The sequence below is a fragment of the Temnothorax americanus genome, unplaced genomic scaffold, assembly GCF_048541705.1.
Source record: "Temnothorax americanus isolate GAGA-0224 unplaced genomic scaffold, ASM4854170v1 Scaffold14, whole genome shotgun sequence".
Classification (NCBI taxonomy): domain Eukaryota; kingdom Metazoa; phylum Arthropoda; class Insecta; order Hymenoptera; family Formicidae; genus Temnothorax; species Temnothorax americanus.
The window spans coordinates 3,341,632-3,364,334 of NW_027509275.1; the positions used below are offsets into that span (position 1 = coordinate 3,341,632).

Sequence of the window (22,703 nt, forward strand, 5' to 3'; positions counted from 1 at the left end):
TTGTGCAACAAAGGGGAACGGTGTGCTTTTTCCACAAGGTACAACGCGCGCGCTCGGTTTTGTAAATTCACGCTCTTGACCTCGTACCGCGTGCATATAAATCTGATTCTGCATTCTTATATAGAAACGCGAACGTATGTGGAATACTTTACTCTCGCCTTGGCCAGTAAGATTAACCCAGAAACTCCACTTCCGCTTTAAGTGGATTCCAAACCAGCGGCCCAGACGGCGGTAGCATAGATATCTCTTGGAAAAATCAAAGACGACAGCTGGGATTCGAATCTTGGCCCGTTTAATTGAATTCCGGAACTTGATGCGGCACACAAGTCGGCCCAGGAATTACCGGATTACTCGTCAATGACAAATTCCTTAGGAAAATTCAAGCCGAAATACTGGATAGATCCTTATATACGGAATCCCAAAAAAAGAATTATTTCATGAGATAAAAAGTAAAGCTCTTAAAATAAAAATTAAGTTCAAATTTACGTAAAATTGACGATTTACCGTTAAAAATTTAATTAATACACATAGGTACACAATACATCTACATATAAAATTACTTTCAATTATCAATACAATTACGTAACGAAATTTCAAGATCGTTCGCAAAAATTTCCATTATCCATCTCGATACAGTTTCGACTCATAAAATATTTTTGTGAAGGAAAAATACAAATCAGAAGAGAAGGACAAATGATAAAGCGAGGCAACGGAGGAGAAATAAGAATTCGCAACGTGCAACATTGTGCCGCTGCAACGCTGCGAGAGGACCTTATCGCGAAAGCGCGATGGCGATTTATCTGTTTGCCAAGAGGATCTAGTTTGCTCATCAGGACATATTCCACGACGCGTTTGTTCATGTGCGTGTATGTGTGTGCACGCGCGTGTACGCGATGCTTTGCATTCGTATACATATCCGCAAGCGAAACTGCAGTGGCGATTTTTCTTTTTACGTTGCGGCTGTAAAAGTTCCACGATAGCGGCAATGCTATTTTCCATGAGACTCACTCGGCTTCTTTGCCTATACATCGAACACGCAATATGTCGAATCGTTGCGCATTGTTGCGCAAGCGAAATCCCGTAGTCAGTCAGCCAGTCAGTATCACTCATTCAATAAAACGTTCGTTCTCTTTCTAAAATGCACTGGCATTCTCGCGACAGACTGCTGTTTGATACGGTTCAACTGTTCGTCTTGTAATCTCAGGCTGCCGCGAATTGGCGCGAGCGAAACGAGACTTCGGCTCATATATCAAAGACGAGGCGAGAAACGCGGGTCAATAATACTGTCGACGAAGTCGTTTAAATGACAAAATGCAAATTGCGATGCAACCATCTTATGTATTCCTTATCTGTAAGATCGCAAATACATAATTATCGGTCAAGACGTTTAAATCTTCATTTAGTTGTGTATTTTAATCGCACATTAACTCTTTTTACATAAAGAATTTGTTGATATTAAATATATCAAGCATCGATAGGCTTGTCGGAAATAATCTTTAGAAGATTTTGGCGAAGTTACTGTTTACTGACGATATTAATGTCTTTCACGTGATCATTTAATCTATTCGACGACAGCGGCCTTGGGAGGATACCTGCGGGACAATTTCTCGGTGTTTTGCAAGTGAAATTTATACAGTATTCAACATCAATCTTGATGAAATTTCGTCAGCTCGAACATCGATCGGGATGAAAAATACGCTGAAGTCGCGACGAAGTCTTACGTGAATCGAAATTGTCGTTCTAAATTATATTTATAAACATGTATAAAGCTCTCTTGATCTTCTAATATATAGCTTCAATTTTTACATCTTTTTTCCATATAAAAATATAACTTGTAAAACTATACACAATATTTTTTATCAACCACAAATAATAATTTATTGTAATTAAAAATAGTTAGCACGTTGTTATAATTAATTTTGTCGCGAGATAACTGTATCTTTTTTTGGCATAAAAATCTTTGTAAGTTAGTCACGCTAAGAGATACGCTTCCTGCATATTTAATATATATCCAGTTTGACATAAAATTATGAAACTATATTATACAGTCGACTTTCAGTTATTTAATAAAAATTCAATTGAACATCACTTCTTTTTGTGATTTTTAAACTCTCGATCGTTTGAGTGAATAAAGTCGATTGGTGTAATCAAGCTTGTTCGATCGTGAAGCATGGACGGCGGCGCGATAGACTTGTAGGCCGAATTTTGAAGTTCGCCGTCGGTCACAGTATACAATGGACATTGTTCGAAGATCTATATCCCTAGCAGCCGCTTAACGTAAATAGCTACATGAGACCAAACAAAGGGCTCGTCGAATTAACAATGCGCCTGTACACAGCTGGCCAAACAGGTGTTTCCTGCCGTAGCTCTTCGAATTACGTTACATTATCTGGATGACTTATAGCGCATGATAATTGTCGTCGATTAAAATGGACTATTTTTATAATGTGTATTGAATTCCTCCACTTGTGTACTTATGTTAGTTAACCAAGCTGATTGTATCATTAGTATATGATCACAAATAAATATATGTGAAATATAATTGAAATAAAAACATATTATTACTGATACAACAGATACAGCATTCTGCATGAACTGTTTTATAAATAAAATTTTATATAGATTGAAATACTTTTATACACATCAGACAATCCTCTCCTTATGATAATTCGTATCGTCACTCAATTTTCTTCCGATCCCATTACGTTCGCAACCTATTTCACGCTCACAACAAGCGCTACTCAGGGCCCTGTGCGTTACGTTCCTGCGGCTGCTATTTTTACTATCGCCCACGGGTTATTTATAACTGTAACGAATGTACGACAGAAACGTTTCGCCGCCGGCGCGACTCCTACTTGATGGAAAATATATCTCGATCTAATTTATAGCCGAATGTCGCGTCAGGAATGGCCCGTCCGTGCCACTTATCAAACTGTTTATTGCCGCGCGCAGTGTCACCATGTAGGGTATGTACGGGAATCAACAATTATTACGGTTCTACATGTCTCATCTCCGCTATCGTTTTCACGGGGTATTCATAAGAGACATACTTAATTTAATACTGACGCGATGCAACGCGACGGCTCACAACTTCCACTTTTGTGCTGCAAAACTTTTAACATGTAAAATTCATGCCAGCGATAAATCGCGTTTGCACACGAGCAATTTATTACAAAAGAAAACCTTATAGTTATTAAATAATTTCATAGACAACAATTTTCTGCCTCACTATTTTTCCGCGAAATAATCGCATTTTTAAATTACACTAATAAAAGAATAGGATTTTTCTCTCTTTCTCTGATATTATTTTTCTAAAAATAATAATTCAGTATTCTCTTCAGCGGCTGCATATGGAAAATCATTTTATAAAACCGTCGTGTATTAAAATTGGTAATATCATTTTATTATAATAAAATAATATTATTGGATTGTTGGAGTTTACCGAGTGGAATTTTTATATAAATAGCCAAGTCAATTTACATATAAATAACTGTGACGAGATACAGAATTGTTATCTAGACTGCGTGAAATGATATATCGGAACATACGATATTTTAAACGTATTAACGACGACGTGACCTATCAGTTACGTATATCGGATTAATTATTAATGTTTTTAATTATCGAATATTTATTTCATTATTCGTTGAATCAAAGGATCTATTAACAATAATGCGTATATGATTTTCTCTAAATACTTGAATATTGTTACAATAACAAATAGCTAACAGCGATGAATTCAATCCGCGCGATTATATAAAACACGCATAATAATTATTTATCATGTTTTATTTAATTGCATTAAATTTATTGTTTCATCCGTGAACATTATAATTATAAATGCAATGTCCAATTACTGTAACTTACGACTGAAATATAATGTTCCATTGTCTCTAAATGATAAACGTAATTAAACTGCTGTTATTTCAAACGTAATTAAACGCCCAATGTAATTAAAAAGACAGTTCTTACGGGAAATTGGCGCGTATTTTAATATCAATGCTGTGTAATACCTTGTATAATATAATAATTATTTGAACGCTAATCACTCGACCGCCTACGTATTTTACTCGCAATTGAGTAAACTCGTAACTTATTAACTCAATGAACGTGTTTGCCACTCATTATTAATGGCAAATTTAACCGTTACAGGCGCGACTCTCAGACATCGCATCGACCTTCGATTTTCATTGGCGGGCCTCTGAAATTTTATAATGTAAAACCATGCCGCGCATTCATATTCATATGCGTGAAAAGGATAATTTATACCTATCGCTCCATGCATTTTAGCGACCTTATCTGGCGTCCATTGTTCACCATTGCAACGCGAATTGAACTAAAATTCATCACCATATAGGCATTTGCTAGTGAATACCTCTGTCCTCTCTCCATTGAAAAACGTCATTGCATAGTTATATTTGCGGCAGTTGACATCGCGAGCGTGATGCATCAGATGATACGTTACGAATGATTTGAATAGCATCGGCCTGTTTTAGGGAATACATAATGTATCTAGATGACCCGTATGTAGATACAAACAATCCGTATTGTTTCACTGTCACTGTGGTAAAATATTTTCGCATTCGTTACGAAATATATACAATTCAACCAATATGTTCAAGATATAATAGATTTCTACGAAAATTATTTATTTAGAAAATAAATAATTTTGTCAACAGTATATATGTTATTCTAATATATATATATATATATATATATATATATATATATATATATAATATAATACATCATAATATATATAGTATCACGTACAATTTTCTGAATAAATTTCTGTTTTATTTCGTAATTTTGCAGTTACTCTGTCGTGCAGTTCATGACATTTAGTTGCTAAAATGAGGGTCACGACGTTATAGGGCAATGTAAGGGTTGGCTTATACCTAGCAGGTGGTTAATTGTTTCAGGATTACTGGTCCGCATTAATGGTTATAGGCTGCTTAAGCTGGGCGGATTAGTGATTATTGGCTGTTCGGTATGTAGGATGTACAATACAACAATGCCGATTGTGGAAATTTTCAGTAACAATAGATTCAAGTACAATTCGTAAAATGAAAACGGTTCTAGCTTTAATTTTACTGACGTCGTGCAGCAATTTTGTGAATTATATTCGTCTTTAATGGTTCTCGAAATGTTTCATTTAGTAGTTATTAAAATTTATCCTGTGTCACGAAGTTTCTAATAATGGAAAATAATGCAATGTAATATAATATATGTATAACGGTAATAATTCCGTATAATACAATAACGCTATTGATATTTTGATTTAATATTTTAAAATTTGCTTATAGAATTTGTATATATAAATGTTGGCGTTACATATATTTTAAGAACTTTGATATTTTTATGTATTTGAAAGAAACGCGTGACGCATAGTGCGGTATATTTTAATATTTATAAATTATTAAACATAAATTTATTATACATAATATGCACAGAATATCTGTAATAAATTGTTTTTGTCTTATAGAAGAATAGAAGAGAGATGTGTTCAATTGCCATTGTTAAAAGAGCTGGAACATTCACGGAACTTGGCGAATAAGACAATTTTCCCGGCTGACAATACACGTCCGTATACTTTCATGTACTTCTCTGGAATATATTTAATTATTACCCACTTTGTGCACTTTTTTAACTTGGTTGGACTATATACTTCACGATTTACTGACCACAGCAGTAAATATAGCGAAAACAATTTTCTTTGTTTTATTGTTATTATTATTATACGATTCAAAATATGGAAAATTAATTGCTCCTAAATAATAATTATTTTTAGAATATATAAATTAAGTTTTAATTTTATATATATATATATATATATATATACTAAAGCGTTATTTTTTAAATAAAAATAATAAGGAAAATTTTCATTTGACATAGAATAAAAATAAAACGTATTTTTGTAATCTTGGCAGTCTATGCTTATAATTTTTTAAAAATGATAAATATCTTTAACATCCTTTAATTCTAAAAACACGTCACTTCTTCAAGGCACATTATGACATCACGACACACGATGACACGAAATATATAAATAAAAAATTCTGCCCGTCTACGCGTAATCCATGAATCTCATCTCGAAATAGTTTGATGATTGCTGATCGGTAATTTTAGTCCAAGGTGTAGGTTGAGTGACGCAAATCGAGACCGCTCGAAAAACAGGAAACTCGCCGCGTATATATTGGCCTTTCCATCTCTTGTCTACTTACAAGATCTCTTTTTTTCGCGATTGCACAATGGTTTCACATCAGCCCCGCGATGTATTCACTATTTTGTAAAAATGGAATCGTGCGTAAAGTTGCACTCATACCCGACACAAATGCGCGGTTCTCCTTTTCCGCATAACCGTATATATACCGCGATCCAATGTCCTGTCCGGTCCGCTCGCTACGTGCGATCATTGTTTATTTCCGTCATTGCGACAGCGAAAAAAATGCGAGCGCCGAGAAGCCCCCAACGCGGTTTTGCGGAATTTGTAACATAAATGTGCACTGTGGCAAAATCAAGTCTCGTTGCTATTTCCTCTCGCTCGTTTCGTTTTGTGTTGTTTTTCAAATATGTATGACACGTGCCGTATCTACGTTCAATACTTTGTAACAACCGAGCTTGTTAGTATTTAAATAAGATTACTAAAATGCAAAATACTTGTTCTTTAAAAAAAAATGTACTTGCCTATTAGTAAACAAATGTAGGAAATCATCGAAAACTTTATTACGATGTTAAAATAATTCTTCTTGGATCTTAAATAAATCAAATTTAGTTTATAATTGCGTAAGTAGACATATAAGTGCAATTATAAGTAAGTTTACTAGTCAATTTTGATCGCTAAAAAAAGGTATTAATCAAGTTCTCAACATTGTGCCGTGATTATCATACGTAAAGGTCCGACCGATATATTATATCAGTTTATGTATGTGCATCCATTCGCATAATCGCGGTGTATGCAACGTGAAAACGATCAACGCGGGAAAGAGGAAAATTACCTAATATCCGCGACAATTGTGCATATCCCGTTTACGAGTGTCGATATCATCGCGCCGTCTCCGCGTTATTGTTCCCACTCGGCTGTAGATAGACGGTGAAACTTTGACTTTATCAGATACAAAGTAATGACAGAGAAGTCGCGCGGTCGATGAAACGTCTCTATGCCGTGCCATCGGAAAAGCTGTGGGTTTGGACGGTTTGGCTTACCAGCGTCGCTCGGCGAGGTGGAGCCGACGAGCGGCACAAACGGCTGCATTGATCTGATTGTGAGGATAGCCGAGCCTCCGCAAATGGCCGCGAACGACGTCCCGGAAGGCACGAAGATTGAATCCGCTGTAAGTAGCAATGGTATATTTCGCTACGTCGATACTTACGGGGGATGTATCGAACGTTGCGCTTTACATTAGCCGGATTGTTTCTATAATACCGGAACAGCACCGAGTAATTCTAATACCATTACGTTGCATTAACGGATCGATAGTTTAGTTACCTGGAGTCAATTTAAATCTCCGATGAAACAGGACCCTATGAAAAAATTAATCAAAAAGTAATGTTTTTTTGTACCATTTATACTTTCAAAGCTTACAACGTCCGAAACTTTGATTCTCAGTATTAAGAACTCAAATAGTCGGTCTGGCGAAGTTTTATTGTTAGACTAATTTTTCGTTAAGAAAACTTTTTACGCGATATTTGAGAAGTTAGGTCTATAATAGCTTTCCTTGTCCTGAATACATTATACTTTTCGTGTATCTTAGATATTGTTGTAATGTGTGTGTTGATATAACCAGACAACTGTGTAATAAGAAAATGTATGTAGCGCAATATATGGAAGTTGACCGTGTCGGGCATATTATTTTATGGTTTACGAAAGATTCCGCATGCACATGCATCATGCCACGTCACATGAGTGCATAGCACGTTGCGTTTAAATCATTTGACCGTACAAGCTCTAAAGAATAATACTCTGAATCTCAACAACGCTCATTGCTTTCTCATTTTGAAATCGGCTAAACTTGAGAGTTCTCCATGCAGCGGAGAAAAATGAATCAAATATGAACGGTACATATACATAGAATGCCCATTGACGGAATAAAACACATTAGATTCAAATTAGCTAATTTTGATAAAAAAATATCAATATAAAAAACGTAATTATAAATAGTTATCGAGTACTTTTAGCTATTTTTTAATAAAAAAAATTAAATATATTTTTAATACGTTTTTTTTACATAAAAACGCGCAATGAAAGTAATTCATATTATGATTACGCCATCGAGAACATGCTAAATTATCACCGAAATTTAATACTTATCCTAAATAAATGGTATTGTGACTAGTATCTGGTACAGTTTCACATTGTAATTTTCTATTGAATTACGAAACAGGGCTTTGGGCATTGAATCATCTGAAATTTCCGTTTATTGTTTCAATAACGCTGACCGTCAATTTTAGGATTTGTAAAAGGCAATATCTCGTGATGCTAAATCATAGATTATTCTAGATACTGCATGTCTTCTTTCAACGTACATATAATAAAAATCGAGCTTATCCTCAATTAATCTCTTGCATTGAAGTTTTTCTTGCAATCGTTACACACACCGTGTATGTGTGTGTACAAACGACGGAGTTTTAGAGAACAGTATATCTTATACGATCCTTCGACCGACCAATCCGACAGAATCTGATAAATTCGACGATAATCGGCCAATTCATTAAGGTCGACATATTTATGGCCATGGTCCAAAATGCGTACAGCTACAAATGACTTAAGTGTAAAAATAAAAAGAGTTATTAATCCGCGAATTGCGGTGCAACTCTAAGAAAAGAAACGTTGATGTATTTGAAGATTTAGGTAAAAAATAATATTTGATATAGAAACGATATTTGCTGCCAATATTTGAAGACGTTGTTTGCAAAAGTGTATAAACCATGCAATTGTTAAAATTGCAGTATGTTATATTTTAATGTCTACATACTGATCTGCATTCTGTAACTTAGCATTGATTTCTTCGGGGATTAACATAATGCAAACTCTAAAAAATATTTTGTTTATTCTTTACAAATATTTCTTCGAGGGACGATAATATTCCAAGTACCATTTATATTCGCTTCGTTTCTCTTCAAATCTGCTATTTGAGAATTCATGACCTTTAAGGCAGAATTGCTTATCTTTCGTTTCGTAGGTAGATAAACATCAAATTCCTTAATAATGTGATTTCGGCGAAAGGAGAAAAGAGTATCTCATAATTTCTTAACTACACAAAGATATTTGTATACAATATTATGCACCTTTGCTATATGTCAAAATCGCAATAAATAATCGTAGTAAAGATTTAAAACGTTTAAAGTTATGTACATGCATATAAGAGAAGAACTAACAAGACAAAATTACTTTTAACCGAATTCTTAGCGCGTGTAATGTGATGCGATTATTAGGTTAAAAAATTTGATATTTTTAACGTAATCCAAAGCCGTACATTGTTTCCAACGCCATAAGTCACACACGCATTCACGGCTTTCATGTTATACTAAATAGATTTTACGTGGCTTTACAGAGGGGATTTCTAGGCGGAGTATGTGGTAGCCGGCTAATGTGTATATGATGAGATTTTATGTGTTTAATGAAATGTCAAAGTTTTGTGTTTGAAAGCCGACTAAAATGTGACGCAAATACTTGCACGTGTTTAGTCAAGATTGCGATTGTTATTAAAAGCGTTGTTTTCAAAATAAGACATTCTTTTTCAATAAATACTAAATATTACAGCAAAAATATAGATGCGTCATGTTAATACCGCATTTTGATTTCTAAAAAATCTGACGCAAAGAATGTATCTTGATTAAACAATCTCTTTTATTGTAATATTAGATATTACAACAAAAATAATGTCTCTCAATTATTAAAAGAAAATTTTGTCACCGCTCTCAAAGAAGCCGAAATTATCAACCACCGCCTAACGACGTTTCATAAAAAATGGAAGTATCGTTGAAGATACGAGCTGACGGATCACCCAGAAGCAACGACAATTGAGACAAGCGTGAATGAAAGGTCATCGACGTCACAGCAACTCGCAGCAGAACAGATACCGTGAGCGCTGGTAAATCTCTTTGAAATACGTGTGAAACCACGAGATTATTTCGTCAGTCTTTTCATGTAGTCCTGCTGTGCCGGGAATAGATAATGAGTTTCACAGCTTGAAGTAAAATAACTGAGAAGGGACAAAGCCCATATCTGACTTCGTCCCTTTTCCGTCTATTTATGTACAGAGACAAACGTTATTTGACCAAAGAAAGTGGAACGGAAATATTAATTTAAAAACGACCTTGATAAAGCGAAGTAAATTGTAAAAATGTAACGCCCTTCCCCCACGGATTTAAAGCGGTTACTCGCTTTAAATTCAAGTTGACAATTTTTGGTAGAATGTGCAGACGTCTTTACATCTCACGCTGCAACTGAAACATTCTTGAAACGTTTCCGAATAAGATTATTGCGCGAAGCCTGACATGGTTGGGATCCCGAAATTTCATATTCATCAGTTCGCCTACAGATCCGTTCGTAGCTGCTGCGCTTAATCTGGCGCACCACCTGACGGACGGATTGCACGTGACGTTTCGCGTCGTATTTCATTTCACCTGTGCGAGTCGAGTGTACGGCAATATCTATACAATGGGACCTTCAGCATTGTCTGCAGGAATATTGGCTTTTGTTGAAGGGAGAACAGGTCGAGATGCAGGAAATGAGACCACGGCGGTGACGGCAGCCGCAAGCGAAACGGCAAAGGAGACCGCGGCGGCGGCTAGGCCAATAAGAGCAAGGTGGCAGCGTTGAGGCGGATCAAACGGAAACGATTTGGGTAGCTTTATCCGAGGGATCGCGTTCACGCAATTCTCATGCAACGTAACCCGGCGGCGCGGCGCGTCTCACAGAAGGATGCTACTCGCTCGCCTTTACTTTGTTCCGATATGACGCGGTGATTTTTCGATATCAGCGTGACGCTTTTTAAACGAACAAAACCACAACAGCCGAAAAGACAATTTCGAGGATAAATTAAATTGCACTGAATTATAATATACCATTACATTTCTGATTCTATCGTGTATAACATTATTCACTGGGATCATTATATGAGCAAAAATGTACTTATTTGATTAATTTTTTACTTTAGACAGGTCGATTGAAATAAAATAAGACGATCGTTTCATTCGCACAGGTTCTTGATGTACCAACGGACAAGGTGAAAAGGATCGAGCTCTTGAAGAATTTTACATCAGGCCACCTTATACAGATCTCATTACGCAAGTATATTGGAAAGAGATCTGTATATATAAGGCACTATAAGGTATACGGCTGATCAAGTAGCTATCTCATAAAATATTTTCTTTTCATCTTATGATGTAAAAGGAGATCTATTAATTTCGGTAAGCACAGTTCTTTATTGCTCGCTCATTATGGAGATACAGAAATTTTCTCAGAGATATCGGATTATATTATACTTAGTTTTGCCGCACTTGCTGGCGGAAAAAGCGAAACGAAAAGATTAATGCTTTGAAGAAACGTAATATTAAATTATACGAACAATAATAACGTGGAAATAAAAATCAAGCATCACGGCAATATGATATAATGTCTAGCACACGGTAGAATAAAGTTCTAAAGAAAAGTTACTTTCAGCCTCGTTATAATATAATTTATCTTACAGTCTTACATCGCGTTGCATATGGCATTTTAGTTCCGCCGTTCTTTCTGTTCGTCAGTTTCGCATCGCTGCATTATTTATTAGGGTTGCCGTACAATCCATATTACCGTTGTCGCGATTTTCGTTCTTTCACGAGCCGCGAAGAAAATCGCCGGCAGAAAGGTGATGACCACGGTGAAAATTCACGGGCGACAGCGAATCGTCGGTGGATGCGACGGATTCGCAGTCTGCTCAATATTCAATGAGGCAAGCTGAAAGCGCCCGCCGCCCGCGCCGTCGCTCACTCGACAGAAGGGACGATATGTCTGTGCACCGGCGCGGCGCGGCGGCGCCTGCAGCGGTAACGCCGCGCCGTTGTCGAACCGGATTGATCCCCGAACGACGGATGCACTTGGGCGGGATACCGCCGGAGTGCCGATAGCGTTATCGAATGATCAATCTAAAGTAGTCGAGCCCTTCACCGAGGTGGTGACAGACGAAACGGGGACTGAATCTCCCATTGCGTAACCGAATGCCATCGCGTTTCTGCCTACAAAATCAGACGCGACGCAATAATCCGGAAACGACGCCGAAGACGTTCGCAATGAGACCGCGACCGTCTTATTGATGCAAACTGCTATTTGTAAAAAAAATATTGCTCGAAAAATATGCGCCGATAGTCCATACGATGGGAAATGCTGTACGAAATATTTACAAACCACAGCCCACAGATTTTGATGAAACTCGATATCTCTGCAGAGGCAATGTAAATAAGTCTATAAACGTGTTTTTTTTTCGTTTCTACTCAATATATATGCTGTTGGAAATGAAAAAAGAATCTCTGTTTTTTTTTACAAAGAAGTATAACGGAAACACAAAAATAATCGGAATATTACTATGCGAAAACCCTGAGCCTTTAGTCAGGTAATAAAAGTATATAGATCAAGACTAAAGAGAGAATCTTCGAAACGTTTAATAGAAGTCATTTTGCAAGATAGATTCGTAAGTCGATTCAATCAAGGCGCGATTAAACCGCCAGTGTACTATCAATCACTTTTACGGTTAGATGTTGAATGGAAAATCAGATCGCGGTAATGCCACGCGAATGGTATCGAAGATCGAAAATACCCTGAAATTTTACTATGCGATTTCGGGATATAGGAAATTGATGTTGACAGTGACACAGACAGTGGTCAACGTTTAGAACGCGGCGACGAACACTCGAATAGCATTACGGCAATCAATCAGACCGCTATTAGCTTGCGGCAATCAATCGTTACGTTTGATAGCACCACTTTACCGGCTGTGCAGAAGTAAAACTAATAAGTTTCTGCTACCGCAATCCATCCATCGGCTGTTTAAATGTCAATGACGTAGCGCATGCACTAATTGCAAAGTCGATGTGAACGGCTTTTCGCCGTTAAACGGATGCAAGGGCATGTTCGAGTGTCTTTTTTACTTAAACGCGAAATATACATAAAACACGGGACATAAATATTTTATTATATTTACATGTCCTCGCAGAGCGAAATTTATTTTCCAGCTTTGCGCATGCAATTTTTTTGAAATTTATGTTGTCATATTGCAAATCACATTTTTTACGGTCATATTATCTCACGTGCCATTTTTACAGAGAGATAAATATGCAGATGGGGATTATATGCCAGCGGTTGCGTAGCCTGTCTACGCTGTTTTGATACTTGCAAACACGATTCCATTGAAAATGGCAAATTGTTCTCAATCGCTAGACTAGAAAATGATAGACAGTGTCAATTTATCATCGTCTCCGCTTACATTACTGTAACAATGAGTGTAACATGTTTATTGAGTATTCAGATTTCATCGGTGAAACGTTGGACCGATATCGAGCTTAGAGATTAATGATTTGTTCGTAATATGCTTAACGAAACGATCAGCTTGCGATAATGTTAATTTTAATCTTTACTATGAAACCGTTTATTACGGTTGTTATCATAAATAACACAATAATATACATAACTGCATGTTTTGTATTATTATAATGGTTGTATATTAGTGTGTAAAGTATTAACAGATATGCGCATTTAATTGTACTAAAAAGCATTTGTAAAACATAAAGCGGCCAAAAAGTTAAGGAATAATATAGCAGGATTTATATAAAGTAATCCATATTTCTTCTATCTGAGGATATAATTCGATATATATATAAAAATAGCAATTCAGCACAATAACGAGAAGGTAATATTACCGGATCTTCGGTATTATTTTCGCCAATCGCAAATATCTTTACTTTAATCTGACCGATAAACTCGACAAAAGTGGAGAATCCCGCTTATAAGAAGCTTATCAAGATGCATTTCTGCTGATAACGCATTTCTCTTGCGGAAAGATAAAAATAAAACTAGAAATGTTGCCAACAATGCATAAACTAGCGTGACCTGTGCTCTATTTATTTTTGCGACAGATAATTTAGCGGTTAAATAAAATATGGGCGGTATACGAAGTAAGTTTCGCGTAAGCGCAATAATCCCTACAGAAGCGGCGGCATTAAAGTGACTTCGCGAAGTCGAACTTGCGTTGCAAGAATGTCGGCTGCAATCTCTGTCGTGTATATCCGTGTAATCCGTCGCAGTGCGGAGCACGAGACTCACGGCGCATACTTAAATTATGGCAGTCGGCTGTCAACATGCTTTCGCAGCAAAATATGTGAACGTTACGTAGCAGTGATAAAGGACGTGGCAGTGGCCAAATCCGACCGCGCCATTAGTTTCCTTCGCGAAAAGCAGCAACGGACATACATATACTACTGCTCGGTGAAATCAAAATCCTCTCTCTGAAAGAGCTCTTAGTTTAAATGTCCATATTTTAGAAGTTTATCACGCTTCTTTTAAAGTTTCTACGTTCGTTCACTAAGATTTATCTATTCTGTTTGACGGTTACGTTTCTCTTTATCAGTAGAATAGCTTGTGATTTGTCAGACGATGCGATCCTTAATCGAAAGGATATTTAGTTCTTCCGTAAAATTGCGGATATATTTTCTTCAATCTATACGGGAAAATATATGTACGGTGATTGTCGATTGAGCAAACTTGATGCTTCTCGATTTATCTGTATGTCGATAAGACTCGCTCGCATGGACCACAGATTCCCGAGCCGCAGTACACAAGTCGGACGTTTATCTTTCACATAAACGACGAGCTTGCATTTACGTATGGTAATTCTAATTTGGAACAAATGCTTTTCTAAACTATACTTCGTTTAACATCTGTCTGTAATGCGGCAATTTACAGTTTCACATGATTTCTGTTTTCGTTTAAAGCAGATAAAGATATGACAAAGTGGCATTGAGCACAGTCTCCAATTACTAAATTATGGAAATTATTATTTTTCTCGAAATGTTTACTTTCTAAAAATAAAATACAGTTAAGATTTTTATAATTTTCTTCCTTATTTCCCTCTTAATAAATGTTCTCGCAAAAAATAAGTATATCTAATATTAAAATATCAAATCTGTAACATTATGTTATATGTTGTGTCAGCACGTTAAAGATTACAAATTAATATAAAATTTTATATTTTAATTTTTATTCCTATAATATCTGTTTTTATTCCTATATCTATAAAATATCTGTTACCGAAAGATATTATATCACAAGCAATCTAGTTCTTTTTCCGAGGGAGTTATCCGACTAAAATAACATGTTATTACGAGAAGAAGCTCGGAAAGACATGCGAACTGACAGTATATTTCGATCCACGTAATTTCTTATAAAATCCGTAGTCCGTAGTTTCGATATATTTCAATCATACCTTGTTGTCAGATGCAGGTATCATCAGAGAACGGCTGACAAAGGAACGCCGACTTTCATCGGACGGGCAGTATGCTACTTTCCACAACGATATGGAAGTGATACGGGAAGATAGGGGGAACGCGCCTCAATAATCTATACGCTTCGTGTACGCGAAAGGCCCATCGTATATCATTTCAGATAACCGTACTGAACATGTGTAACGACCAAAACCGGCGGCCGGCAGTAAGTGGGTGTAAATAATGCAGTCAGCCGTCCGCAACGTGACGCGTTTGTCACTAAGGGAACCTTACTCTTTTTCAACGTGCCTGTATTCCACGTCGACGCCGCATCTGCGGTTTACATTTATTTTGTATGACTTTATCTTTTATTATAAATAAAAAAAGCTGCACGTGTATACATGCTGTATTCCCTCACCGAAGTCCCCAGCCACTTTCCATCTATGAATTTCTTGACCACTATAAACTTCCGTGTTGTAGAAAAATGTTGAGAGAGATCACGATTCGTCATGAATCTTTAATCTTTCACAAAATTATAAATGTCCTGATACTAATCTTCAAGTTGCAAATTTATCAAAGCTTACTTGACATTAAATAGAAAACGCATAAGATCGATTCCAGATTAATTAAAAAATTTATCAATAAAAATAAAATGGCTTTGTAATTTCGCGGGAATACCGTTGCGTTTCTACTGCAAACGTATTTTTACACGTTGAAAGAATGTTACAATGTAATATAATAATTCAATATTAATATATGGAAATCTAATATAACACGAGAACTACCGAGGAACCGGGCGACCTACGTTAAGCTTCATCGGTTCTGAGTTTCTGAGTATCGTGTAACAGCGTCGGAGCGTCCCATAATGACTTGCAATTATTAACATTCAGCTCGAATTTTGAGACGTCTTATTCAGCTCTCATTTGCTGGTTAATGAATTTAATCTATCGTCGAGTAAAATGTCCAGAGATGGTAGTTTCTTAGGAACTCGTTGGAGACGGAGAAAGTATCGCGAGGTAAGAGCGGAAAATGAAAAGATAAATACATAATTATTTAATGCGTCCTGTGCTCCTCGCAGAGAATTTACATAATAAACAGTTGATTGCTCTCTCTCGAGTACTTGCAAATATAATGGATAAATAATAATCTAATATACAAGCGATCTAAAACCGATAAAAGATCAAACTATCCAGTGATTCAATAAGAGAGTGATAATTGCAGTAAATTTAGTGATGAAACAAAAAAAAAGAAATAGCGAGATAAATTTACATACGATATGAAAACGGCCGAAATATGGAAAGAAGATAGAGCGTGGAAAAGTTTTTCCGCGAATTGAATTTATTAACTGAACAAGTACGGGACATAAATACTAATCCACCGTCCGGTTGTATTTTGCATCGTAAGTTAGACATGACACAGCTAGTATGCCAGAGATGAAGCTAGAAACTAGATACACGGCGAAACTGCTTCTGTTATCACACCATTACAACGTATATTCAAAATTATATAGTCGCGATTTTTATACAAAACAATTTAATTCTCTAGAGCATAATTATACAAGTGCAATTAATTAATACGAGTAAAAATTCTCCTTCTTTTACCTTCATTATAAAATTATAAAGATCTATGTCGAGCGAAATTTCCTAATTTGTAAAATAAAAAAATATCTTACTTAAGATTTCAAAAGCATCCCTGATGACACATTTTATAACAGGAAAATTGCGTTATGACAATTTTTTCACCTGGATTTATGTAAAAACTCTCCAAAGTAGGTTACGTTACGCTGAATTATTTAATCAGCGAAGATAGCACGTTGTAGGACGAATCCCTTGGTCATTCATACAAACTTAGCGGCTGAACGACCTGTCAGAGATCTTGAGATGTCATGAAGAAAACTCCCTGCGAGTGGCTGGCATAGCATGATGTTCCACTTAGATGAGATATTCACCTGATGGGGTTAGAAATGGTATCGCCGGAGCTCTCTGTATAAAAATCGATCTTAGCATTTTCCACTACCTTTCCCGTTCCGTATACGTAAAACCAAGATTAATAAATTGATTTTAATATAAAAAATAAAAATTTAAGGGAGAAGGAGAGTTTCTTTTGTAAATTCTTCACGCTACTTTTCCTTATAAAATTTTCAAAACTTTTTTAACTAAAACATTTTTAACTAAAGGTTTAGTCTGAAATACAACGCGCATAAACTTTTATGTTCAGGATAGCATTAGCTTCAACTTTTATGAATATTAGCGCATCAGAAGAAAATGCTCCGTTATGTAGAATTGATCAAATGTAGAATAGATCAAATACAGAACGTAATGATTCCAAGGATCATCTCGTTGGAGCGTTGTTGGTAGCAAATAACCGCCGACTGGTACATCATTATAGAAGCGCCTTGGATATATAGCAAGCAAGCTATCTAAATTATTAGCACAAGTACTGGCAAATATTGACCTATACTCACTACCGGTTTAGCATCTCTTCGACATGCGGCTTGATCGTTACCTGCGGGATATGTCTCTAGCGGAGATGGTGCGCGGTTTCGCTTATACCGGGAAACCGCACTGCACACTGCACTGGCGGAATCGATAACATCCGTGAACGGGTTCCTCGATAGGTTCTTCGATATTTGCGCATTTAATTGCCGTCATAAACTTCGCCCGGTTATCGCCATCGGCGTGGGATTAACCGCCCTTTATTATTATCTAACCTTTAAATTTTACACGCAAATATTGTTGATAGCATGAAATTCTAATCCAAAAACGATATTATGCTCGATATTTTTGATATTGCTTAGAAATGATGATATTGCTTAGTTAATTATATAACAAATTAATGTAAAATATACAATAAAGTTTTTACATTAATATACATATATGTATGTGTGTATGTAGAAAATATTTTTATTAGAACTAAAATAATCATGCACTTGTAATTTATTCATCATTTAACAAGACTCTTTATTTATTAATCTCGCCATTCCACAATGACTGGCTAGCAATAATTTTCATGAAAAAATTCCATTGGTGCAACTCAAAAGCAAAAGCTCAACGTTGAATGAATGTTAATGACATAATTTTCATTAGATGCATAATCTGCACGGAAAAGTTAAAAAGCGCTCAAAATCTCATTCGCCGCGATTTGGATCTCCTAATTTGAGAAGAAATTAATCTAAATTTAAATCTCTCGGGTGTTTTAATCCTGCCTGAAATGTTCACCGAAGCGCAGATTCTCGCTTTAAACTGCGTATGGAATATATCATATTTTCTCTCCAATCGCGATAGATTACTTTGTGGTAAATTATAAAAATTGTCCAACCGCTTTTTTTTTTTCCATCGTCTGACATTTCGTGCGAAGCAGCTGGCACGATCGATTTCAAGGCAATTTTCTAATACGGCCATAAATCAATTTTAGGTACGATAGAATTTCAATAACACTCACGTAATCGTCGTATCTGTGTTAAATTTATCTTCAATATTGGGTTAATGGTGACTTCAAACAATTTTTGCTAAATTCTTATCTGGATAAAGTTGAGGTAATAATGTTTTTTTTTTTAAATATCATAAAATATTATTCGATACGGTTTAACATATCGCATATCACAAATACGTTCTCAAATATCTTTGCTATTTTGCACTCTGTTATATAAAGATACGCATAGCGCTTTTTACGATTAAAATTGAACTTTTTTCAAAAAAATCGTACAATATACATATATGCACACACTCAGGTGCACCGACTTATATTTTAAAAATTCCCTCTAACTTTTTAACTCATACTTTTCATTCAATTAATTTACATAGGTCACTTCTACAAACGATACATATGCACACACACACACACACACACACACACACATTGCTATGTTATATAGTGAATTCTCTGATCAGGAGAGCTTCACTAACGAGGAGATATCCCCTAGCAGACTATATTCCAATCTCAAAGTTACGAAACGTGTTCTTTCGTGCTAAAATATGAATACCGCGGCACTGGTGCTTTTACAACACAGATTTCGAAAACTTTGGTTCGTTAATTTCGTTCAAGCAGTTTCGCGTCGCCACCGCTAAAATAAGAGTGGAATATTTTAAGTGAATGCCATGGTACAGAACTTTTCCGCGGTAATAACGTTCATCTTCGCGTTTAATTAATAATGTTCTTTATCGCGATTAACACTTTGTCGCAATGCTTTCATTACGTACCGATAGCTATTTATTTATTGATATTATCACATTAAACACGCACTGCAGCAAGATATATACAGAGACCTATACTAATTACATAATTAAAATAATGGTACGGCCAGTTATCGAGCAGTGTTTACTATTTATGAACTGCCCGGTCAATATTGTGAAACGTTACCTATCACATTGTTTGCGTCATGAATGTGAAGAGTATAGTGTATATGGAAATTATATATATATTGATTATCGTGGCCATCGATAATGCCGTCGCGTATAAATGTTAATATAATTAATGTTTTGTCATTTTATCATAATTAATATCTTGAATTAATCATTTTTCAAAGAGTTGTTTTTTGTAGTTTAAAAAAATGCAATGGAATTTGTGTTAAGTCTCTTTATATTGCTTGTATCTATTGTATAATAAAACCACCTATATATATAAAATTTATAGAATTGATATTATCATCTTATATATCTAAGATAAATTTTTTAATTGTCGCACTTTTCTTGCCAAGTCGAAACGCAATGGTTCCCGATTGTATCGAGTGCAACAAACACTGCAATTCAGGAAAAAGACTGCTTTCCAACTTATGATTTGATTCTTTTGTGACACAACAATACGAAATAAATTAGCCCATACGAGAATAATGCGAGCACGAATAATGGTCAGAAGAATAAAAGTTTTTGCGTTTTATTATAAAGCGAGATTTTTCACGAAAGCTGAAGCGTATAACGAGATCTAGATTACACCTAGTTGATAGGAGATATAAAGGTGATCAACTTTAATCAGTAAATTGATTCTTGTTTTAAGCAGTAATAATAATACCTATTTAATTATATTCGTTCGCTGGTTCGGACAAAAAAAGTGTTAGAAAGTAATCGTGTAAAACAGCAAATGGTAATCGCTTATACGAGAAACTAGAATGCACTTGTAAAGATTGCGTTATAAATCACATAGAAATGCAGGCAGGTTACAGATATCTGAAGTTATGGCCTTTCCCGATGAGAAAACGGGATAATAGCGCGATACAATCCTAAACGATTGGGCTATATTTCAAGGTTTATCCTCATTTGGCAGGCTTCTCTATTCGCTAGTTATCGGAAGGTGCACGATATGCAAGCGTCATGATTGCAAGCTTCATTAAAAAGTTGCGAATCGAAACTATCGGAAGCACAAAAATATTCAATAGCGCGATTAATTGATGAGCGGTCGATGTGTGCAATAAGAGCGATACGATGTCTATACCCTCGAGTATCGACAGCAAAAATTTTTTAACGATGTTCCCTCGTGATGTTATTTTTCGAAATTGAAGAAAACTCTCCAACTTCGTTATTATTACAGCTAGGTAGGTCAAGGCGATTTTAGCGATACGAGCTATCGAAGTATTACGTTGATGCATTTCGGGAAATTCGTCCCGATCGCTCTTCCTGCAGTTTACGATATAAAAAATGCAGCGCGCAATTTAGTAAAATAAATACCTCCGTCAAGTCCGATAGATTCTCATGAATATCATTATTTATCGAACATATACAGAAATGTGTGTATGAAATGTGTGTGAGTATAATAATAATATTAAATACACACACACACACACACACACACACCACAACGCGCCACGCGCACGCGCACGCGCACGCGCACGCGCACGCGAAGCGCACGCGCACGAGCACGCGCACGCGACGCGCACGCGCACGCGCACGAGCACGCCACGCGCACGCCGCACGCGCAAGCACACGCACACGCACACGCACACGCACACGCACACGCACTCACGCACACGCACACGCCACGACACACGCACACGCACACACACACGCACGCAAGCACCGCACGCACGCACGCACTCACGCAACGAGAAGCACACACTCACACACACACATCACACACCACACACACACACAACAACTACACACACACACACACACACACACACACACACACCACACACCGGACACACACACATACACATAACACACACACACACACACACACACACACACACACACACACACACATACACACACACACACACACACACACACACACACACACACACACACACACACACACACACACACACACACACACACACACACACACACACACACACACACACACACACACACACACACACACACACACACATATATATATATATATATATAAATGTTGGAAGCTACGTAAAAATAAAAACTTTCGCGAATTATTTACCGCGCTTGGTTCTTATAGTTAGCCCGTTTTCTATATTCGTTATAGATTTTCATTGGAGCCTATAGTTCGAATTTTAAATAAATGTGTTATAATTAGTCAAATGCAACAGAGAATACGCTTATTTATATAATAATTTATATACCGATGTAAATAATTGAAAATGGGTTCTAAAACCGTAAGCAGCGTAAAACCGCAGCAAGCGTGAAATTCGTGACTTTTTAATAAATGATTTAAGGATGCGAAATTACTGGCTAACGGACAGAGTAGAGTCGGACGAACTTCAACCGCCATACTCGTTAGCTAGGTGCTGAGTTTGAAATAAATAAGTGCAATTTATTAAGACACTACGAACGAGGGTTTCGCACGCTCTGACTACGGTCAAATCCTGCACATTTCCAACCTCTAGGGGTTAAGGGCGTCACAATCGATAATTCTTTTAGCCTTAAATGCGTTAAAGAATTTGTCTTACTGTGTCGAATTACGTTCATCGTCCAATTTTCTAGTAAATCATGTCATATTCAAAAAACGCGAAAACAAATTGAGATGGAAAGACCTACTCTGTAATGATTGATGATGCTTAAGCTTTTAATGTCAGGCAAAAATCCTTGTTTGTCAATGTCTAGAGTACTTGAAAAATTACAACTACAAATTTCAGATTAAATTTATCGATTATGTCTTATATATAGAATAATCCAAATTGCTGGAAACTAACAGCTTTATTCCGCTTATGAATCATTTTGTTAAATGGGGCCGGTCGCCAGGATAACATGAATTTTGCTTAGTAAATTCGAACAGACGATAGTTTACTACGTAAACGTTGCATTATTATTAATCGCCATATGGACATAAGT

At 36.3% G+C, this 22,703-nt stretch overlaps 1 pseudogene across 1 annotated transcript; it reads left to right on the top strand.

Moving 5' to 3' along the window:
• Window positions 1-2,843: 2,843 nt before the first annotated feature.
• Window positions 2,844-15,186, top strand: LOC143894687 (uncharacterized; annotated as a pseudogene). The gene is made up of 8 exons (XR_013256142.1): window positions 2,844-2,966; window positions 4,816-4,990; window positions 5,486-5,583; window positions 7,115-7,334; window positions 11,208-11,296; window positions 11,830-11,954; window positions 11,999-12,196; window positions 13,814-15,186. The product of XR_013256142.1 is annotated as an uncharacterized LOC143894687 (transcript).
• Window positions 15,187-22,703: the final 7,517 nt, after the last annotated feature.